Source organism: Anabrus simplex, chromosome 4, assembly GCF_040414725.1.
Source record: "Anabrus simplex isolate iqAnaSimp1 chromosome 4, ASM4041472v1, whole genome shotgun sequence".
Taxonomy (NCBI): Eukaryota; Metazoa; Arthropoda; class Insecta; order Orthoptera; family Tettigoniidae; genus Anabrus; species Anabrus simplex.
The window spans coordinates 122,298,316-122,322,877 of record NC_090268.1 but is presented as its reverse complement, the minus strand read 5'-3'; the positions used below and the strand labels follow the sequence as shown (position 1 = coordinate 122,322,877).

At 41.5% G+C, this 24,562-nt stretch overlaps 1 long non-coding RNA gene across 6 annotated transcripts in view; it reads left to right on the top strand.

Moving 5' to 3' along the window:
* LOC136871682 (uncharacterized) overlaps positions 1-24,562 on the top strand; it is a 131,056-nt gene that overhangs the window by 19,593 nt on the left and 86,901 nt on the right. For 4 of the 6 annotated variants that reach the window (XR_011018036.1, XR_011018035.1, XR_011018037.1 and 1 more), the window contains 2 exons: positions 8,443-8,515; positions 9,485-9,555. This is a non-coding gene — a long non-coding RNA (uncharacterized lncRNA). Of the gene's footprint in view, positions 1-7,967; positions 8,516-9,484; positions 9,556-24,562 lie in introns of those variants that run through there. The other 2 variants (XR_011018038.1, XR_010859785.2) reach the window with 1 other exon arrangement.

Genomic DNA, 24,562 nt, shown 5'->3' with positions numbered 1-24,562 from the left:
CGCGGTATCCCCTGCCTGTCGTAAGAGGTGACAAGAAGGGACGACCTTGGCGCGGACATGGATTGCGGTTTGGTATAATGTGATGGACCTCCTGTGGATGGGGGAGGCTGAATACATCCATAGGTAATCCCTGCCTGTCGTAGAAGGCGACTTAAAGGGTCATGTGGCCATGGTCCCCTCTTTATTTTTTATTATTTTTCCGAGGGTCAGATGTAGACCGTACAAAATTTTGATGTGCGTGCTGCTCGGCGATGGAGCTCCTACGTGTGCGACTACGCTCGAAAGCCCGTGCCAGCAACCACCCAGGACGCGGCGGGTGGGAGTGTCATGTACCCGGGCAGTAGTATCTGCCTGACAACGCAGGTCCCCGCACAGCCGAATGCCAGAAGGACATATTATTATTAATTATTTTTATTTATTTTTCTTATTTTTAGTGCTCTTTACACACTATGGGGTACATGCTATTGCGGGCGACTGGAGGAAGGAAGTCCTAGTGCTCATTGCTTCAGTCATCCCGTATTAGGCATCGTCCAACATCGGACCCCGGGCAGTACCTGCTATGACCAGGTGGGTATTGCCTTGGCTGCTTGGTTCGGCTACAGAGACCCCTGATCGGAGTGGGTGGCATTCGGGGAGGAAGCTATCGGGCATGGCTTCAAAAAGAAGTCGGCTTTCACAAGGTGGTCCCCCACGTAAGTCTTTAACTTTTGCTTCCCTGAGAGGTTCAACTCCCTGGGAACATGCGCAACGTGAAGGAATGGGATCCAGCTTCCCTAGGTTTCTGGTCGCTACCATAACCGATGGGCACGATTTTAAACTGGTGAAGTCGATCCTGTTTAGTCGGCACATCGAAGGCGTCTATGGCGAACTGGAGGATCTTAAGAAAATGCGCAATGGTAGTTTGCTTCTAAAGACTCGTACAGCACTGCAAGCTGATCTGTTGCTTAAGTGCGAGCACTTTGGCGAAATCCCCATCAAAGTGGAGGAGCATATGTTCTTGAACCTGGTTCGCGGAGTCATCTTTCACCGCGACCTTATTTTGAACACTGACGAGGAGTTGATGGAAGACATGAAGAACCGTGGCGTGACACACGTCCGGCGCATTACGCGCACGGTCAACGGTGAAGACGTTGCCACTGGTGCCTTCATTGTCACTTTCAAGTTGTCAGTGTTACCAGAGAAAGTCAAGGTAACAACTTATCGTTGCGATGTGAGGCCGTACATCCCGCCTCCTATGCGATGCTATCAATGCCAGCGATTCGGACATATGGTATCTCGCTGTTCGAATCAGGCTGTATGTGGTACATGTGGACGAGTAGCTCACTGCGCGGAGGAGTGCACAACTCCCTACAAGTGCACTAACTGCTCCGGTTTTCATTCTCCTCGGGATCGGAATTGTCTGACATACCTGAGTGAGAAGAAGATCCAGGAGATCAAGACCCTGGATGGTCTTTCCTACCAGGAAGCGCGCCGTAAGTTTAATTCTACGAATACACCTGCCCGTACACTCGACTATATGTTGATAGCTCAGAGTCTTCCAGGTTCGTCATTTACAACCTCGACACCTGTCCAGACCGCTGCGCCCAAGGCGACTGTTGCTGTCCCAGCAACGTTGCAAATAGTCAAAGCTCGAAGGAGGGGACCAACCAGAAGTCTGTGCAGGCTGGCAGTTCCCAGCCGGCACAGCAAGGCGGGAAGACTTAAGTCTCCTCCCCCCCCAGGAGGTCGACGAAAGTCGTGCCCCTGCCGGCGGAGGCGCCGGGAGGCATTCCTGCTCCCAAACCTGCGCGCTCCTTGTAGGGGATCCGCTCGCCCCCGAAAAACGTCGAAGTTCTGGGCGGCACCCCTGCCATCTTTTGATGACGGGATGGATGTCGCGCTGTCCTCTACATCTACGGATGTAGAAGTAGATAGTGTTTAGGCTTACGAGCATTTTGTTGCTCATAACCTAACACTCCTTTTATAGTCCACACTATGGCACTGTTACAGTGGAATTGTAACGGTTATGACAGGCATCTTGCTGAGTTACGTCAGTTCATTAGTGAGTACGCTGCGAGTATAGTCTGTATTCAGGAGACCAACTTCAGACCTGAACATCATACGGTCTTGAGAAATTTCAGATTATACTCGACAGAACGGTATTATGCTCACCGGGCTTCCGGTTGTGTTGCCATTTTTGTACGTTCTGACACCTATAGCGAAGAGGTTCTATTAAGAACCCCACTTGAGGCTGTCGCTGTTCGCGTTCCATTGCCTGTCATAGCAACAGTGTGTAATGTTCATCTTCCACCAGGCCAACATCTGAACATAAATGATGTCGCCGATCTTATAGCTCACCTTCCACCACCCTTCCTCTTATTGGGCGATTTTAACGCCTATCACCCCATATGGGGCTCTGAGACGCCTTGCCCCCGAGGAAGAATGCTGGAAGCACTACTAACAGATCTGGATTTATGTATTTTGAACACAGGGGACCCAACTCACTTTAGTGTACGCTACGGCACATATTCTCGCATAGACGTAAGTCTATGCAGCTGAACGTTGGTTCCACTGTTTCGGTGGAATGCACACGATGATCTCTGTGACAGTGACCATTTTCCCATCATCCTTACTTTGTTCACACATAAATCTGTCGAGGCTCCCCCTCGATGGATTCTTAAACATGCTGATTGGCCAAGGTACACATCACTAGCTGTCTTTAACGATGATATCAGGCGAACTGTCGGCGAGGAAATAACTTACGTCACCCAAGTTATTCTTGCTGCTGCTGAGGAGTCCATTCCGTTTTTCTCGGGGACTCCTCGCCGAAAACTCGTTCCTTGGTGGAACGATGAAATAGCAGCAGCCATCAAAGAACGCCGTCGCGCTCATAAGCGTTACCGTAGACAGCCTACTGTGGCCAACTTGGTAACATTTAAGAAACTCCGCGCTAAGGCGCGAGTTCTTATTCGAAAAAGTAAGAAGGCTTCATGGGAGAGATATGTGTCGTCTATGACGTCACATACTCTTATCATCCCAAGTGTGGACTAAGCTTCGACGGATTTCGGGTATCCAAGGTTCATCTTCTGTACTGGGAATTTCCATTGCAGGCAATATCGTCACTCAACTCCTCCTGATTGCTGACCATCTCGCTAGTCATTTCGTGGATGTATCTGGTTCCGGGAATTACCATCCTGATTTCCTCGCTCTGAAGCGGGAGGCGGAACGTCATCACCTTAGTTTTGCCTCTCAAGCTTCAGAGGACTACAACGTGCCCTTTACGGAGTGGGAACTCCGCAGCGCCCTAGCGCTTTGCAAGGACACGTCTCCTGGACCAGACAACATCCATAACCAGATGTTGAAACACCTTAGTGGTGATAGTCCACTGTATCTCCTTCGTGTGTTCAACCGAATCTGGACAGAGGGTGTTTTTCCGTCTCAGTGGCGAGAGGGCATAGTCATTCCTGTCCTCAAGCCTGACAAAGATCCTAAGTATGCAGGAAGTTACAGACCGATTTGCCTTACAAACTGCCTGTGTAAGCTGTTTGAGAGGATGGTAAATCGCCGACTCGTGTGGTGTCTGGAGAAACAAGGACTCTTGTCCGAGTACCAATGTGGATTTCGAGCCGCTCGATCCACCACTGACAACTTGGTACGCCTGGAGAGTTCTATCCAGGATGCGTTTCTCCAGAAACAGCACTTGGTAGCTGTTTTCTTTGACTTAGAGAAGGCCTATGACACCACATGGTGATATGGTATCCTTTCAGTCCTGCATCAGTGGAGATTCCGAGGTAACTTGCCGGCGTTTATTGCGAATTTCTTGTCCCTCCGTCTATTCCGTGTCCGAGTAGGGAGGACATATTCGCATTACCATGTTCAAGAAAATGGAGTACCACAGGGATCAGTCCTTAGTGTCACTCTGTTCGCGATTGCCATCAACGGTATTGTTGCTGCTGCTGGTCCAGCAGTTATACTGTCGCTATATGTGGATGATTTTGCTCTGCACTATAGCTCGCATAATATGGCAGTCGCAGAGCGACAATTACAACAAGCTATTAGGAGGGTGGAGCAGTGGACCTTAGAACATGGCTTTCGGTTTTCTGCCGCAAAGACCTCTGTTGTCCACTTTTGTCGTCAACGTACTCTTCACCCTCATGCGGAGCTTTATTTAGGAAACGTCGTTTTCCCCGTTGTTGACACTTACCGATTTCTTGGGCTCCTTTTCGATAGTAAATTATCGTGGGAGCCACACGTGCGGCAGCTTAAAGTGCAATGCACCAAGAGGCTTAATCTCTTGAAGTTTCTTAGCAGTACTAATTGGGGAGCGGATCGCACGGTGCTCCTGCGATTCTATCGGGCACACATTTTATCTCGGTTAGACTACGGTAGTGCAGCATATGGCCCCGCAAGACCAAGCGTTCTTGCGAAGCTGAACAGTATCCACCACAAAGGGGTTAGGTTGGGGACGGGGGCTTTTCGAACAAGCCCCATCGCTAGCCTGCTCGCTGAGTCTGGTGTGCCGCCTTTACACCTGAGGCGCCAGCAACTGCTACTTACGTATGCTGCAAATTTGCGACAGATGCCACTTCATCCAAGCTATCCCTGCGTGTTCAACAATGGCAACCGTTTGTTGTACGCTGCTTGTTCTCGTGTGCGACGCGGCCAGTTGGGATACGCTTGAATAGCTGTTATGAATTGTTTGACGTACCTTCGATTCCTTGCCTTGTCAGACAACCAAGTGGGGTACCGCCGTGTGTTGTACGACGACCTGAAATCATCCTGGATTTGCACACTGGCCCGAAAGGAGACACGGACCCTTTGATTTATCGGAGGCTCTACCAGTCCGTTGTTGGCCGCTATCCAGGTTCAGTCGTCGTCTCCACGGATGGTTCAAGGACAGATACAAAGGTGGGCTGTGCGTTCGTTGTCGGAAATGATCGGTTTCTTTTTGCTCTCCCGGAAACCTGTAGTGTGTACACAGCAGAGCCTTATGCTATGTGTGAAGCTCTGCGGTACGCACTGTATAATGAGCGCAGACACTTTCTTGTGTGTACTGACTCCTTGAGCTCGCTGCAGTCTGTTGCTACCTGTTTCCCTCGGCACCCTCTGGTGCAGCGGATCCAGGACCTGCTGGCCGGGTGTTCGGATGCCGGCACCAGAATCACGTTTGTGTGGCTCCCGAGCCACATGGGCATAGAGGGAAACGAGTTAGCGGATCAGGCTGCCAAGGAGGCAGTTACACTGCCCCTGTTGTCTTTCAAGGTTCCAGGAAGTGATATTCGCTCTCAGCTGAGACATGTGGTCATGTCTCATTGGGAGATGGAGTGGCAGGCCATTCCACTTCCCAATAAGCTGAGAGCGATAAAAGGAACAACGAAGGTATGGAGGACTTCCCTTCGGGCTTCTCGTAGGGAAGCCGTGGTATTATGTCGCCTTCGGATCGGCCACGGTATCTTGACGCACTCCCATCTACTGAAAGGAGAACCCCCTCCGGTGTGTACCTGCGGCGACCGTCTTACCGTGGTGCACATCCTTACGGAGTGTGTGGACCTGGTCGATCTGCGCCGTAGTCTTAACCTTCCGAGTACTATCTCCCTTATCTTCCGTGACGACGAGCAGTCAGCAGACCTCGTCGTCCGCTTTATGAGGGATAGTGGACTGTTTTACCGTGTGTGATGCTGTTGTTTGTCCTAGTGTGTTTTGTGTCACTCGCGCTTTTATCCCATTGACTTCATTTTAGTTTGTGTTGCGTATTTTAATATGTTATTTTAACGTCTCACGTAAATTATGTACTACCACGCAATGCCTTATTCCTTCGTTTTCTTGTATATTCTCTTATTTTATTAGAAAATAAGGCATCGCGTATTAGATCCACTGATTGTTTTAATCTCACCCTCATTTTTCTCCATCACCAGTTTTTTAAAACTCTAGTCAGTGGATATGTTTTTTACAATTTTAACTTCATCTCTCATGTCGTTTATCTTGTTCCATTAGGGGCCGATGACCTTCGATGTTAGGCCCCTTTAAACAACAAGCATGATCATCATCAGTGAACACATCTCTCCTCTACAAGGTATTTCACTTGAGATTTCCAAAATATTACATCCTTATCATGCTATAAAAGTAATGTAAGTCTGACCCCCTATGCTTGATCCAGACCAATGTTCTAACCAGTCCAGACCAATGGCTTTGTCACGCGGGATACTAGAGGCCGCGGCTTCTAACCAGACCCCCTTTGCTTGATCTCTCCAAGTAAGATTGCATTAATTTCCACTTACTTATAACATTACAAATATGTCGGCCCACGGGGTAAAGTAATACCATTGTGTGAATATGAAGAGGAATGTGTTGGCCCAAACACAAACCCCCAAGCTGCAGGAATTGTTTATTCATTCATTCATTCATTCATCGAGAATCAGCTGTGTACCTGGTTTGCACCTCTCATAACAGCTCTCTGGTTATCAATTCAGTGGGCCTTCTCTTTTAATTGCCCAAAAGAATGTGTGATCTCCCACTTCTTGCTTCAGTTGGTCAATGAAAATGTGCCATGGCCTTCCTCTTTATTTCTTGACCTCGAATCTTCCTTCTGTTATGTTTTGTAGTAAGCTCTGTGTCGCAGCATGTGCCCAATCCAGGCAAGTCATCTTTCACGAAATTACCAAAGCAGTACTCTTCCTTCATCAACTCGATTGAATACCTCCGCATTTGTGACTCGATCTATCCAAGGAATCTTAAGCAGGAGTCTCCAACACCACATTTCAAATGCCTGAGTATGACTAGTCAAGCTGACATTCAGCGTCCATGTTTCTATACGGTATAACCTCACTGACCATACAAATCCTTGCTTTCTGAGCTCTAGCCTCAAGGCACTGTTTGACAGCATTTTATGCGGTGATGTATGCTGGGATCAAGACGTGGGCTACCACTGGACCTGGATTACCCCTTTTCGATGGTTGGTTTAGTGAATGTCAAGCCTTAAGCGTTTTGAGCTGCAGCCAATAGCCACCGGAGAAGCCTGCTGTGTTGTCAAGGCTGTTTCACAAGCTACTGCCCTGGCCTCTGCCATTGGCAATACTCGACGCCTGATCAGTGGAGATGGTTGTCTAAATTTTAGCAAATGAAAGTCCGGCTTTGTGACTAAATGGATAGAATGTTTGCCTTTGATCCGATGGCCCCATTCAATTCTCAAAATTAACCCTCTTGTACTCTTTAATTCACCTGGCTTGGGGACTGTTGTACTCTTTAATTCACCTGGCTTGGGGACTGGATGTTTACGACGTCTTCACCACTCATTTCATCCTCATTATGTCAACACCAAGCTTATACAAATACCATGCACTATTCTTTTTATTGTTATTATTATTATTATTATTAAATGTCAAATTTTATAGCATCACTAGCAGTGATGGTTTGGGCACATAAAGCGAATGAGCGACGATAGAATGCCAAAAAAGGTGATGGAAATGCAAATCCAAGGAAGGAGAGGCCGTGGACGACCTCGATTGAGATGGAAGGATACCATCCAACGTAGCATTATAGAAAGAAACCTGGACTGGGACACAGTGTTGGAGGAGGAGTGGTGGAAAGACCGAAGAAAGTGGAGAGGAACCATATTTGCCCCTACCCGGCTACAGCTGGATAAAGGGAAATGATGATGATGATGATGATGATGATGACTAGCAGTGGTATCCATCGTTCACTGGTTTATTAGCTTCCTCCAGAGGTCAGTGGTAGTGTGTGACCCATGATCATGGATTTGATTCCAACCAATCAAAGAGAACACTAAATGTGAAAGATTGTATTTCATTTTAGCAGATCTACCTATAAAAAGAAAACTATCTTAAACTTCTATAACGGCAGCCCTGCAGTATCTTCCTACAAGGATATAGAAGTAAACGGGAGTGAAATCCTAGCATTCTGTTATCTATATAATTAAGTCAGAAGTATGGGTTGCAGAAAGCATGGTTGTTCTTTAGCAGTGGCGATCTCACAGAGTGATGCTTAGCACACCTAATCCTCCCGGTCTCTGCACCTATCTGACATAGCCTACAGCAGCAAGCCGTGCTAGGTGAGGGGAGAGGGACTCAGTATCTTAGCTGCGAGATCATGTTTCGTTTCGTTGAGAAGACCCTACAAACTCACTATTCTCTGTTGACATCACAGAAAATTATGCTGAATTGTAACAACTACAGAGATAGCAACTAACTATAAACCTGATGCCCAGTTGGAGCATATGTTTAACAACAGCTTATCAATGCACGAATTAGAGGTCCGCCTATTTACATAGGTACTAGCGGAAATATGAGCTTTAATATTTGGTGCGGAGTGTAATACACATGTGTTCTCGTTGACTCTGAATGTGTTGAGGCACCTAGAATAAAAGAATATGCATCTGATATATGGTATAAAATTCCTTTACAAGGATTTTTTTATCATAACTAATATTTTTTTGGTTTATTATAGGTCAACAGCTCTTCTCTCAGTTGTCAGCAGAATGGACTTGGAACCTCCAGATTGGGGAAGTTTTAATTCTTAGGTGAGTACTGTACTTGCAAAATTGTAAGTCGTTTTATAAAACATTAAGAAAGTAGAGGGCAGTAGTGAAGACATTCCTAGAATTAGAAGTATGGTTGAAACCGTTTATAACAACTCTGAAGGGACCATTAATTAATGGTCATTATAAGTGATAGGTGCACAAACTTTTTTTTTTCATTGCTAAAAATATCAGATCTATAGATTTTAGGCTGCACACTTACATGGTTAATTAACAGAATGAAGTTAAGACTTCAGAAAGCACAAGTGAAATGAATACTGTGTTTACAATACAGTGCAGTATCTGTGGAGTGGGAGAGGAATTTTTCTTTTGATGTTTACATAGTATGTACAAAAATAAGTGAGGAAAGAAGAAGTAGCAGCAATAAATTGATTAATGATGTTACACACGGTCTTGGCTAATAGGTGAGGTGTTCTCTCTGTCCTTCCAAATTTTAGAAATCGTTGAGTGTGACACACTCAATTCTTTTGCGATGCTGACGTTTGTTCCCTATTTTGTAATCGCCAGATTATTTGTGACTTTTCTTCAATATTAAACACTTTCCCTTTCTTTTGCGACATTTTCAGAGTGATGCTTGTTTTGACTATTTAGCGGACAGACTGATTAGAAACGTACTATCTACTGAAAACATGAGTTTGAATATAAGCTTCACATTGTGTAAGAAACAAAAATCAACATTGGACGTTATAGTTGATACATTTCTTCGGAAATGTGATAAAAACATGCCGTTTTATACAATATGTCGTGCTAGGTGATTTTTAAAATGCAGTGAATTATAGGATTTAGACGAGAGCATTAGATATCACCGTTATATCCAGTACGCCATTAAAAGCAGTGTTGCAATAAACAGTTACGACTGTACTTTCATCTGCAATATAGTGTGAAGCATCCTTACATAGATCTTTTTATCATATCTGAGGTCTAACTAATATATATTTTTTTGGGTTATAGGTCAGCCTGTCTTTCCTCATTTGCCAATGGAATGGTCTTGAAACCTCCAAATGGGAAATTTTAAAATTATGGTGAGTACCTACTTGTTCATTGTACTTCATTAAATATATTGTTAATGGCCTGTGATTCTTGTAACAGTGTTGAAGAAAGTTTTGTTTGTATACAAACAGTGCTTGGTTGTTATAGATGTTTGTACCTAGTCAGGAATTATAAACCCCCATGGCACTACAACCCTGAAGGGCGTTGGCCTACCAAACGACCGCTGCTCAGCCCTAAGGTCTGCAGGTTATGAGGTGTCGTGTGGTCAGCACGATGAATCCTCTCAGCTGTTATTCTTGGCTTTCTAGACTGGGGCCGCTATCTCACCATTAGATAGCTCCTCAATTCTAATCACGTAGGCTGAGTGGACCTCGAACCAGCACTCAGATCCAGGTAAAAATCCCTGCCCTGGCCGTGAATCGAACCTGGGGCCTCGGAATAAGAGGCAGGCACGCTACCCCTACACCACAGGACCGACGAGTCAGGAATTATGGAGAGCTATTATGTTGACTATTTATGTCACAAATATAGCTTGAAGGCAGATGATCTGTAAAAAACAGCCTCATTAATATAAAGTCATTGTCACTGAACTTTCAGGATATACTGGATGAAAAAATGTTTCTCCCAGAACTGGAGTAATTATTGTAAAGACGGGAGAGATTCATTAGGAGCGGGAGTGTGAATACTAGTGAAAGAAGAATTTGTAGGCTATGAAAAAGTTAAGGATAAGAAACATGAAATTCTAGGTGTAGGGCTCATCTCCAAAATTAAAAGGCAATTTGGTGCTTTTGCGGTGTACAGACCTGGAAGGGGTGATGCTGACACAAAATTATTTGGTAAACATAATCAGCTATGTGGAGAATGACACAGAAAGGTACATGACTTGTCGCAGATGATTTCAGTTCACCAAATTTTAACCAGGAATATCGTGCGAATGATGGAAAACGTGACCAACAGATGGTAACTAAGTTAATCTGTGAAGGACAGAAAGTCATATTTAGTCAGCCATGTGTAAAGATAGTTGGATGTAAGGATAATGGTAGAGGAAGTAACTAATACTAGAAATTTACCCATGATAACAAAGATATTTACAAAAAGATGTAAAAGTTTTAAAACTAGAAAAGCAGCTGGAATTGGTAAGGTTTCTGGGGATATTCTAAAGGCAAGGGCTGCCACATTGGACAAAGTGTAATGTTTGCATATCTTACTATATATAAAAATGGAGATATATATATATATGTGTGTGTGTGCATGTGTGTGTCACATCTCCTCCATTGTGGAGATTTATCTCCCGTATGCAGTTATTAGACTGTGCCTCTTATAATAGGCTTCTGATAAGTTCACCTGCATACACCCCAGCGTCAGTGGGTAGGGTCTGACACATCCCACTCTGATGAGTCTAGTATCAGACCTAAGACAAAACGCTGGTTAATAGAGCAAACGCCTGAAAAGCCTTACATCTGATCTGCACATCTCCTCCTAAATCACTCGAGCAATTTCAACCAAACTTGTTGCACTTCTGACTTACTATCTGGAGACGAGCACTGTGGGGGTAAGCCATCCGTAGCACACTTGGGGAGGGGTTCTGAGGTATAAAAATAATAGAAAATAGTGTTGAATCCACAGTTTTCGGGGTCGCTGAGATGAATAGCGACACTCCTGATTTTTTAAGTCAAATTTCAGCTCCCTTTTGTTTGGGGGGCGAGGGGGGATTGAGATATAAAAATAGTAAAAAATAGTGTCGAATCCATAGTTTTCGGGGTCACTGAGATGAATTCTAACACATCCAATTTTTTTTAAACTCAAAAGTTTAGCCCCCTTTAGTGTGAGGGGGGAGGGGACGTGAGATATAAAAATAATCGAAAATAGTGTCAAATCCGTAGTTGTCTGGGTCGTTGAGATGAATAGTAACATTCCGGATTTTTTAAAGTCCAAGTTCAGCCCTCTTTGGCGTAGGGGGTGAGAAAGGGTGAAAAAATTAATTGTCCAAAATGTCCGAGATAATGGACGTATGTATGTTCCTGCGTGGCTATCAACCAAAATTGTTACAAGTATGACTTATACCTGGAAAATATACTGTGGGAGTAAGACGCCCCTAGAACCACTAGGGAAAGGGGTAAAATATAATCCATATTAATAAATGGAAGTCAGTTTGGAGCGATTTATATATACTGTACTGTATATATATTTATAAATTAAGGTATAAAAATGAAAACAGACGTAAATTAATAAGACACTTCCAGGCATCTTAGAAACTTAAAAACTTGGTACCAGACAAGCTGATGACTTCAGGATCCCTAGAAGAAACAAAAATTCTCTGAGGGGGACACGCTGGGAATTTCAAATTTTCATAAGAACGATAACCTATAGGTTTCATGGGCCTAAAAGTTTCCTGAAAGTCCTAATTTTTAACCCCCTCCCGCATATCAAGATGGCATAATCTGCCAGACGAGCTAGAAATAGAAATTTGGCAAACGAAAAAGTTACGAGATCTTGATTAATTAATTTCATTATGTTCCGTATTGATATCTACCATATATCATAGAAAGAAAGAGAGATCCACCTGATCAATACTTGTTACGAGTTACGAGATGTTTAAAATTTTTATTTTTTACCCCCCAAAAATATCGAAATATGGAGGCAATATTAATGATGGTGCAGACCTTCCTTTCGAGGTATTTGGTGGCTAAACGGTAAGTCGTATCACAAAACGGATGGCACAATCTCGGTTCAATTTGGAGTGATCTACAACTTTGGTCCTATGTCTTTATGTCGTATCTCTATCCCTTATACGTTAAATTTGACTCTACTTCTGGATTGTACCTATATTTTGCACTTTGTACAGGTATAATTGATGGTTTGAATCACTTACAAGAAAGATAGGATCATCAAGTTCTACATGAATATTGGTCCACCCAGTAGCAATATGTGAGTCAAATTCCATGTTTGAAGCTGTCACATTAGTATCTGAAAAATAATACACTGTGTGAAAACCTTACACCAATTTCACCCTGTTCCATGTTTCTAAAACAATCTTACCTTTAAATAGACGATATACTAGAAAATATCATAGGACCAGCCATTTAGATCGCTAAATGTCGTATCGTACAATCCGTTTTTCGATATGATTCACCGTTTAGCAGCAGTTATTCTGCAAATGAAGGTGAACATATCGATCGATATTTATTCATTGAAGTCGATTTGTAGTGATCTAGAAAGGGTGTGTCTGCCATTGTAATTAATACTTAACGAATCGATAGTGACTGTCAGCAGGAGGGCGTCTGCTATTGTAATGAGTACTCCCCACATCGTCTTTGACTAGCAGTAGGAATGGGGTCCTCCTCCAACTTATGTGTGCCATTGTAATGAATAATCTTCTTCTCGATTTGACTAGCAGAAGGCAAGGGAGTGTGCAATTTTTTTCAAAACACCTTTACCGGATTCTGTTTGTCAGTAGGCAACGAAAGTATTCATTACTTCCTGTTGAGAAGACTGAATAGTTGAATGATTTCAGTCGAATGAAAGTATTCTTATAACAAATAGTCGTTCCATGAAAAACATTCAAATGTTTCCAGTCGAAACTCTCCGTATCAAAAGTGGAGAGTCGTACTCTTACGAATTCGACTTATTTTAACGCATTTTACCAATAATTAGAAAAAAATTATAAACAAATTTACCCACCTAAAATGCGATTGACGTTACGCAAAGTGGCCTGCTATTATAATGGAAACTTGCCAGCTAGGTATGACTGGCTTTAGGAAAATGGGTCTGTCATTATGGTAACACAACTCAATTTCGACTAGCAGTAGGGAAGGTGCCTGCCATTATAATAAACATTCCTCAACTGTAATCTGTCTGAAAGAAGGAAATGGGGCCTGCCATTGTAATGAAAACTCCCCAAATCAATTGTGGCCACGCAGTATGCAATGGGACCTGCCTTTGAATGAAAATTCTCAACTCTTTTGTGAATTGCAGTAAACAAGTTGACCTGCCATTATCATCACAACTCCGCAACTCACACTTTACATTGGAAACATCGTCTGTGGACCTCCCTATGCTATTTCTCGGATAACACCAAGAGACGTGCAATTTAAACAATCTTATTCACATTATGTACAGTAATTTACTTCGATATCTGTATACAGTGTAGAACACCATAGCGAAGCACAGGTACATTTGCTAGTATAATATAAATGAAACATCACAGTTTAAACGTACAAATCTGTCCTTTTAACGAACATAGCTAAAGCTGCAGAAGGTGTTACATTTATATCTGGTAGTGGAGGTTGCTGGTCATTCAGCATGGTATCGCCTTTTGTGGCTTGCAATGGAAGAAGTCATCGTTGGTGTGGTTGGTGCCTGAGTATTGCAATATATCCTTTAAGGACTGCAAGGGCTACTTTCTTCATAATACGTTATAAATATGCAATCTTTGCAAAAGGTAATTTAAAAAAAGATGTTACAGTTCCCCTTGTGCTGACCATGAATCTGATATATTCAATCCTCTTGCTTTTATATTTCTGAATGTATTAAGTGGCACTCTCTTTTTTTCCTTGTCCAGTTCCAAAGTTGGTTGGCGTGAGATTCGAATACGATTGTTGGATTCATATTAAATGTAGATTCTTCAACGTTCTTGTACATAGTGATTAGAGATGGGCATTATCGACTGAAAACCACAATCGACTAATCGGGCGATAGTCCCTTCGAACTATCAACTGAATAGTCAAATGTTTTCAGTCGAACGAAAGTATTCATTACTTCCTGTCGAGAAGACTGAATAGTCAAATGATTTCAGTCGAATGAAAGTATTCTTGTAACAAATAGTCAGTCGTTCCATGAAAAACATCGAATGTTTCCAGTCGAAACTCTCCATATCAAAATTGGAGAGTCATACTATTACAAATTCGACTTATTTTAACGCAGTTTACTAATAATTAGAAATCGCTTGTACAGACACCCATTAGAACAAAATTAATGTTATATTGAGTAAATTACACATTTATTCAAAGGGACCCACGTTCGCAGCCGAGAAATCCACTCCACTCCGCATTAGGAATAAGAAGCTGCACCACCCGGAGATTCCACATTCATATTCCATTCACTGACAGTGGATACTGTATCCTTAATGCAGTTTTCCATGTGGTTTTCTACATTCATTCCTGGCAAATGCCACAGTAGTACTGTATCTTGGGCGCATGCCCCATTCCCGGAGTTATATAATTTTCTACATTCATTCCTGGCAAATGCCACAGTAGTACTGTATCTTGGGCGCATGCCCCATTTCCGGACTTATATAATCACACTATTGAGGAACTCAACTGTTGTGCAGGTTAAAATCCGGTTTACGCTCTCGTCCGTACATGGGGCTAATAAATAGAAATATGGCCTGAAACATGCTACTGTAGCATGTTCTCTAAAATGATTTTACCCCTGTCTCAATGAATATGTATCTGCCTCGCTTCAAGTGACTTATTACAAGTATCGATTAGGTGGTTATTTATACTTACTTCAAGTGACTTATGTATTTCTGCTTTCAATCGATAGAGGGCAGCTCCCTCAGTCACGAGCACGAAGGATCATTATTTTGGCGAGACTTTTAATATCATCTCTTTGGAAAGAATCGGTTTGTGTTTATGCATGCTAATTTAATCATGGAGGCCTCACACACAGGAACGTCATTTTTACATTTCAAATGGGTGTTTAATAGATTTAAAGCTGACCTAAACTACCGCATCTTTATCATGCCTCGATGATTGATATTGAAGGTACTGTAATAGTTTGAAATGATATTATTTCTGCATTCTCTGTTTTTTTTCTTTGTATAATGGCCGACCAATACGCATCTTTGTACTAGGGGTGAGAATGGTTGGTGTGTGAGTTGTGGACGTGATTGTGGTGCATTAATAGCTGGGTCTCTGTTTCTTTTGATGAGCTTCACTATGAAATATTTGCCATTGTTTGGAGGTATGCCCTGCGTGTCGGCTGGGAGATCCATTCTGGTCGTACGCAGTGTGTATGTGATGGGTGTACCCGTGACTGTGAGGTCAACGAACGTCCTGCTGCCAATTGCCCTGGCTGAGCTTAGTACAGTAGAGTCTCGCTCAACCGACCTTCGCTTATCCGACATTCCGTGTTATCCGACACTGGTAGACTTAATTTTCAACTTTTGGTGGAGACTAAAGGACCTGCCTATATCTGGCCCCCTTCTGCAAGAAAAGGCGGTGTATTTCCAGAAGGAGGTTTAATGAAGGGGACCCTAAATTTACTGCCAGTGCTGGGTAGCTTCATTGGTGGAAAAAAACGGCACGGAATTAGGCAGCTTAATATCTGTGGAGAAAAACTGTCAGCTAAATCCGATGAGGTTGTGAAATTTAAAAAGGAATGTCAAGTAATAATACTTGCTGAAGGATTAACCGGTTAACAGATTTTAAATTGTGATGAGACTAGGCGAAATTTCAAGATGCTGCCATCAAAACTCTCGCAGCCCAAGCCGAGACGTCTGCACCTGGCTACAAGCGTAGTAAGGAAAGATTTACTGTTCTTGCCTGTAGTAATGTTACTGGGTACTTAAAAGGAAAATTGCTTATGATTGGTAAAGCAAAGAAGCCTAGGGCATTTATAAAAATATTTCTGTTAATGCTCTTCTAGTCCATTACACGAATCTCAAGGTTGCCTGTAAAGACTGTTTTGTTACACAGTTTGTTCCGGTTGTAGAAAAATTTCTAGCTTCAAACACTCTCCCTAGAAAACCTCTTCTTCAACTAGACAACGCTCCATCACACCCAAATGAACAGCAACTTAGAAGTGGTGACATCAAATTCATGTTCCTCCCTCCTAACGTGACGTCATTATGCCAGCCAGTGGACCGAGGTGTACTGGAAACACTGAAGAGGAAATATCGGCGGAAACTCCTTTCATCCTTGATTGTTGGCAAGTTTCTTTTCGTAAGATACTTGGAATGTTTTCGTTCAATACTGCATGTACTGTGCAATTGAACTGATAATTCAATAAATAGAGTGCTGTAAAACATGTTATTGTTTTAGTAATACAGTACGGCCTTCCTGTTTGTTTTAGTTAATTTTCAAAGTAATTCTGTATTATCCGACATTTTCGCTGATCCGACATACTCCAGGTCCCGTTTGGGTCGGATAATCGAGACTCTACTGTATCTATAATTAATGTGAGACCTAATTTGTGAAATGATTAGTTGCACTGTACGAATTGCCTTGATTTATTTACTCGTACCAATCTGCTGGTATTGTTTGCCTAGGAGGGCAAAAAGTCGTATGTTTGAATGAATGTAAGGATGAATGAGCGGGGTGTAAGGATGACGTGTCGATCAGCTAAATTAATTTTTATTTATTTCTTTACCATGCCTTGTTATTTCTTGGGTGCGATGTTGTTTATTTGTTTGGTGTCCGTCCTGGTCGTTTGTGACCTGGAGGGCGCCATGTTATTTCGATTCTTTTGTGGGTGTGTGCAGGTCCATATTATTCTCTGAGATTGGAATTCCATTCACTGGTCCAGAGAGCTTTCTCTCTGCCCTTTGATGAAAACTTCCTTGGTCGTACACTCTCTGGTTTAATTTATTATTGTTATTTTATCTGCTCCTTGATGTGGGGAATTCTTTAACGAGAGGAATTGTTGAAAAATGATTTAAAAAGATAACAGACGTCCACGCTTGGATTTAATTTCTTCTCTCTGATGGAATGATCAAATTAAGCCAGTGCAAAAGATATTAACATCACAGCATTATGTTGCAAGGTCACTGATTATTCAATGGAAACATTATATGAATAACTATGCCTGGTGTTTAAAAGAATTGATGAGGTCACGTAATGTTGACATGTTTTCCATTTGGGTCGACATCAAACATGTATGTATTGCCCTTTTTCAGTGCTGGTATTTTCCCTTAATTGATTTATTTGATTTGCATTATATTTCAATAAACCCTAATTTAGTATTTATATGGATTTTTTTAGGTACAGTTCAAAACACTGCCACGTTAGCCACCATTTTCTATCTACGCCACTCGCTGCTTGTTAAACCATGACGATTGCAAGAAACAAATTTCCTTGTTAGCCTGTATTGTCACTTGAACAAGAGTTGTGTTAATTTTTAGTAAAAATTACACCTTTACAATACAATAAATATTTTATTCTTATTCAGAATAACATTGACTTAATTGAATGGGACATGTTTCGTCTACTTTTGGACATCATCAACCATAGTTAAAAGATCAAGAAAAATTGAAACAAGGATACATTAAAACACTTAAAAAAGACAATGGGTGATTCTGACAAAATGCCAATTAAAGGACGTCAGATGTTTTTAATACGCTAAACATGCAAATAAGTTAAATCATTTCTGAAACACACATTTGGAAAACTTAGAGACTTAATCACACAGATGATGTGTGGATTATGCAAGTATTGCGGTTGAGTGAGTTCTTGATGTGTTGATCTTGGGAAAATTCAAGTTCCTTTTTAGTGAAGGCTGATTCTATTATATATTGTGAGCTGTAGGAGGAACTTCTCTTAAAAAGTGCACAAACTGGTGCCGGGCTTAACATCACAGTTGTAGAAAGGTGGATCTAAGAGGAGAAACGCTGGTTGAGAAAAAGAAAACTTGCTTGAATTGTAGGTCGTGATGAAAAGAGGAGCCTCTAATTACTTACGTCTGCGCTGGTCTCATGATGATTAGAAATCCATTTATTTGTAGGCAGGTACTCTTTAAATAAAACACTCCTTTGCCCTTTTGGTAAAGATTACAACACATATCAAATTCATAATTTCTAAGCGTAATTTTTCTGGTATGATGATTTTGATTGACATCATCTGTGAGGCCAAGATTCTGAAGACATTGTATACTCTCCTCATCGAGCTTTCTTGTGTTGTTAACATAAGGGTTATTTACTCCTTTTTAACATCTAAGCCCATTCGTTTGTTGTAAGGTTGCTTCCCATCTTGCTGTGAAAATATCAACAGCCTTAAATTTCCTATGGGTGTAAATTATGGCATCAGGAGTATCGTTAGGCAGACTTAAGATCTCTTTAAGTGTACATTTGATCATCTTGTCGGCACCATCAAAGAACTTATGGGAATTTGTTTGCGTAGGAATTGTCTGAAAAGTGTAGATATGAGATGGGGAAATTGAGAATAGAGGATTTTTTGTCAGGGTGAAGGGTTTGTGATGATGCTAGTGTATCAAGTTCCATCTGAAGGTCTCAGAAGGTTGACAGGGAACTGAGTGATTGTATAATCAAAGTTAACATCAAGATATCAAGTCCTCTCCTGTGATGATATGGTAGAACTGATCAAAATAATGAGTCGTTGCAAAGGTCACCCTTTGCAAGTTGCTTGTTGGAGGTATTTATCACCTCAGAATTGTGATTCAGATGAAGCCCAGTTTCTTTGGAACTTTTGATTGACATCCTCGTTAGTTCAGTCTCAGATTCTGCTCTTCCTAATCAAGACAGTATCATCGGTGAACCCGAGAACACTTAGAGGGCGAAGGCTGTCTGCAAGTTGAAACCCAAATTCTGAGGCAATGGGATTTTCACATACCTTGTCTGAAATAATTTTCTGATCGCCTAGCAGGCATCAATTTTTGTAAAAGAGACTAAGTCTCTCATGGGGCATTGTCACTTCCTGTTGCTCCAAGTAGCTTATCCAATGGCCTCCACTATATACACCAGCCATGTGTCTTGGTAGGCGTGTTAGGTACCAACTGATGAGCCCAAATTGGCACACTGGTGCGAAACGGTGGCAACCAAAAATGAGTTAGCTGGAAAATGTATAATTTCCAGTAACCTGTATAAACTGAATATTGGAATTACAGTAGAAGTCCGCTATAGCGAGTGCGGCATATAACGAGAACTCCGTTATAACAGCAATTGTTGTCTGTCCCTTCGAAATTCCTATATTAAACTGTGTATTATCCTTTTGCTACAGCGAGAGTCCTATCATTGACACATCCGTTATTACGAGCGATTAAGCGCGCACGATTTTTCCATTACCGATATTTATGCACCCCAGCCATTATATTTCATGCGATCGATCATCTTCGGTATTGTTTCATCGCTATGTCCACTAGTGAGTTCTCTCGTCGACATTCGAAGGCAGCGTCAAAGTCGATTAGTAGTACCGATTGACTGCCATTCCATAAAGAAAATTTGAAATGAAAGAGAACATGTTTTCGTAATAAATGAGTAAATAACATGTCCAATAACAGTTGTTAACTTGTTAAAAGTAAAGGCTGACTAAACAATTGCTTAATTTTAATGCTGAATACTGCAATTTAGTAAGAATGAGGCACACCTCAAGATACGACAGTCCTGTCAATTTATAGCGAGAAGGTTATCAGCTCTTTACTGGCGCTTGAAGTATGTTTTCATCATATGTATAGTACGGTTAAGTTAAGATAGGTGACTCTGTTTGAATAAGAAAACTGAAACGTTTGCCACAAAATGTGATCGATTATTTTCTGAACGGTATAGTTTTCTCGCTGTGTGCATTTGCGAGCTCTCTCGTCGACATTCAAAAGCGATATTAGAGTCGATTAGTAATATCCGTCAACTGCTGTTCTCTAAAGAAAAAATTCAAAACAAAAGAGAATAACACGTCTTCGTAATAAATGCGAAAATAACGTGGCCGATAGCAGTTGTTAACTCATTAAAAATAAAGGCTGAAGTAAACTATATCTTAATTTTAATGTTATATACTGAAATTAAGTAAGAACGCATTGGCTGAATGGTCAGCGTACTGGCCTTCGGGTCAGAGGGTCCCGGGTTCGATTCCCGGCCGGGTCGGGGATTTTAATCGCTTCTGATTAATTCTTCTGGCTCGGGGACTGGCTATATTAGTCTGTCCCAACACTCTGCTCATCATATTCAGACAATATACCACACTACCAACCACCACAGAAACACGCAATAGAGCTTACATCCCTCCATGGCGGGTTGGGGTCAGGAAGGGCATCCGGCCGTACAACAGGGCCAAATACACCTGTGCTACCTAGTTTGCACCCGCAATCCCACAGGTGTGGGGGGGGAAAAAAAAAGCGGTAGCAAAAGCAGAAGAAGAAGAAAGATACTGAAATTAAGTAAGAATGTGATACACCTCAAGATATGGCAGAGTACAACATTGATTTCAGAGGATAGTTCATACTTTCTCGCGTCTAGTTAAATTTCGGAAAGGTTATTCCTATGTAAATTTTTAGCGAGGTGGTTATAATTTCTCTACATGCGTTTGAAATTTTTCACGATAAATATACGGTTAGGTTAGGTGACGCTGTTTGAAGAAGAAAACTGAAATGTTTGCCACAGAAGCCTCGGGAGCGATACCGTATTTCTCTGAATCCAAAAGGACGGTTTTCCTCTGAATCGCATGCGAAAAATCAAGGATTGTATTGCATTTGCGGCCTAACAGTAATGGACACCACTGGCAACTACCGCAGAAACCACGCTGCCTCTTTTCACACCTCTCCCGCGCAGAGACAAAACTCCTTGACAATAAACGACCGCCTCTTTATTTTTTTAAATTTTTTTTGAACTGACCACTGATCAAGGGAATGGTTGACTTCCCGAAACATGTATGGTTAAATAAATAGTTTTCTTTCATTAGTAAGTGTATTGACAAGGCAGATCAAATATAACTATTTTAAATAGTTCTGTAATACTTTTCTTTATTATACATCGCTAGCCACTGCAACTGTTGTACAGTGCCTCTGTGTAACATCACTGGATCTCGAGAAATAGTGAAGAGAGACTGATGATCTATTAGCCTCTACAAAAACGTTTCTCAAATCTGCAGAATGGCATCAAAACATGCGAGCCTTTGAATTCTTAGAAAGATCGACTACTGAGTGGCAGAGCTGTAACACGTATACTGTACCTGATGCTTAGTAAAATTAAGTTTAATAGACAACAGGAATATTTTCGTGATGGGAAGTCATATTGTGAAGATACGAGGAATAGGTATAGCCGGCAAATTTTCAACGGTTTCTTGTCAATATTATAATGCCAATTTTCAGTTAATGGTTATTAAACACTCAGAAATGTAGAATAATTGTGCAGCCACAAGAAAATACAGCATAGGCCAACTAAGCCAAAATTCGGCGTTAGCGTGAAGGCAAAGGTAGCTAAAAAATGCATACTGTAAAAAAATTGCATCCAGTGATCTGCAACAAGGGCGCTTTAAAGAAGTCGAAGATGAAATTGTGAGGTATGTGTACGAAAAACGCAAGGGCGGAATGCGCATACCACGGCGCAGTAAACTCGTTCATTGACCTTTGACGTCCGCGATTAAGCCTATGCATCACTAGCCGCTGAAGCTGGCCGAACCCGGCAAGCAAGATGTATGGGTAGAGGTAGCCAGTTATATCTGACACTGAGAAAAAGAAACAGTTTTATAGATACCAAGAATATTTTCCTGGTGGATCGTCGTATTGTAGAGACACACAGTATAGGTATTGCTGGCAATGTTTCAACGGATTCTCCTCGGTATTATGATGCCAATTTTACTGTCATTAAACCCGCGGAAATAAAGAATAATTGTGTAGGTGCAAAAAAAGTACGGCATAACGAAAGCTAATGTTTGGCATCTAAAGATAGTCTAAAAATGCATACTGTACAACAAAGGCATTCATACAATTTTACAAAGGACTTTCTAAGCCTGATTAAAATTTTTTGAAGTAAAAAGTGGGGGTCATCTTGGATTTGGAGAAATAAGATATTATATTTTTTTCAGAATGAAATTAAACATACACTTTCACCTAGTATGGGATTTCGAAAAATAACAAACGAGTAAACCGTAGTGTGGACATCATCCAATCATCCACGGAAATGCAGGTTTTGGACAAACTGATTGCTTTTACATATCGATTTTAATGTGTATGGGGTTTTCCCGACTTTTGACAATTCGCTATAGGGAGTAAATTTTTCGCTGTTATGAATTCTCGCTATAACGGACTTCTGCTGTATTTATAGAATGTGATCAGTCGCAAAGTTGTAAAGAAATAGTGAGAGCGGCGAATCTTCCATGATACCCCTAATTTATCTAATTTGATGGTGTTAGTCTTAGTGTGACTGATTTTTATTCTTGTGATATTGTTCTCCTGAAGTGAGGCTGTAAGATGCGAGAGTTTAATTGGCAAATATGTAGCAAAGCCAAGTCTTCTCTATACAGGCCTTGAAGGCCCTTGGAGTGTTGGAAGACAAAGGGTGATTTTTGGTTTAGGCTGAGCGAACCTCAGAGCTATGTACACCTTCAGAACTGGAAATCTGGTTCCTTCAATTTTCGACTTCCTGGCGGGGAAGCAAATTCATGTCCCTCAGGGCGAATTGAGCATACCTTTACTGCCTTGCCCCAGCAGCCCCTGGCACATATGAATGCTGTGGTACTTTTCTGAGGTGGTTATGTCCAATATTGTCTGTACGGGAGGTACACCAACTCCGTACATTTAACTAAGCTTCTTTTAGGGCCGGTATTATAGTAGAGGTTTAAACTGTTGGTTCAGTTTAAACTTCGGTTTATCTGTTAGTCGTGTATTATAAAACTTAATCGTAAGTTTAACTAGAGATTAATTTTACTGCCATTCATCTACCGTTTAAACTGAAGTTTAAGAATACATAACCTTACAACATGGCAGAACGAATGGACCTCAAAGATATTTTTGAGTTGTTTGAAGAAATACTAAGCGATGACGAAGAAGTGGTTCAAATTATTGAACGACCACGGGCACTACGAGTTTTCCGAGCAAGGGAACGTCACTTTCATATATGGAATGGAAAACTAGTTTCTAAATAGGTTAAGCTTACAAAACAGACTATCATAACCATATTTCAGCAAATTGGTGCTAGAATAAAACATGCAACGAAAAGGTAAGAATGTAAAAAGGACTTTTTGAACTGTTTGAATGTCAAAAGTGTAAATTTTAGAAAATAAAGCAACTTCCTTCTATTTCACAAATCATGCTGTAGAACCCCTCAGTCAGCTACTAATAGCATTGGGGTGTTATGTCTCCCATAGTATGTTTATTAAAATGGGAGATTTCGGAGGAATTCATAAGGACACAGCTTCACGGACTATATAAATATTTCTGTACTAATTGCACAAGCAATTCTATTTCCTTACAAGTAAAATTCGGACAACGTTTATTGCTTTTATCCACCATTTTACCTACAAGAAGTAAACAAAACACTATCGATAGTAATCTTTTCTTGCAAGTCACTGCAAAACATTATCGACAGTCATCTTTTCTCACAAGTCACTGCTACCAAGAACATATATTTCCTTCTTCACCTCAGTTTAACTTAGGCCGGCCATTATAAGACTCAACATCGGTTTAAACTCAAGTTACAGTTTAACTCAATCTTCAGTTCAAATACTCATTATAATATCGGCCCTTAGAAGGCCATCTATAATATGAACAGTAAAACTCATTTCTGAAGAAGTTTTGAACTTTATCTCCAGATGACTCTACTGTCGATTTATGTGCTCCCTCTGGTGAGATGATGGACAGTTAAATTTCAAGAGGATTTTGTTGTGCCCAGGTTTTCAAAACTGAATTGTTTGTATTTTGTTTTTGGTGTTCTAAGGTTACTAGCACTTCCATCTCTTCCTGTCTGCTTTAAATTTTAGCCAGTCACAAATTTTGGAATTTAATTTTGTAACCAATAGCAATTGGGGGATGTGTATAGGGCTTCGGCCCAGAGAATTCTGGAACCTTCCTCTCCGCTATAAAAGCTGGGACCTTTTGGGCCATGTTATCTTTCGATTGCTCCAGTCAAGAGGTTTAGTGTGTGTTCATAGAGGAGGTACGGGGATTTGCCTCGTCCATCTCTGGAAGGCCCACCAGCTCAAGGTAATGGCAGGCATCTTTTAATCATGTAATAGTCTCAGAAAGCTAACTCCAGGGGAAGGTTTCAAAATCCTTTCTTAATGTAATCTTCTAACATAGCCTAAATTTTCAATCTGGTCTAAAACCTTACCCTAACTTAGGGAATAAAGAATGTGAACCCTCTTGTATTCACCTTCA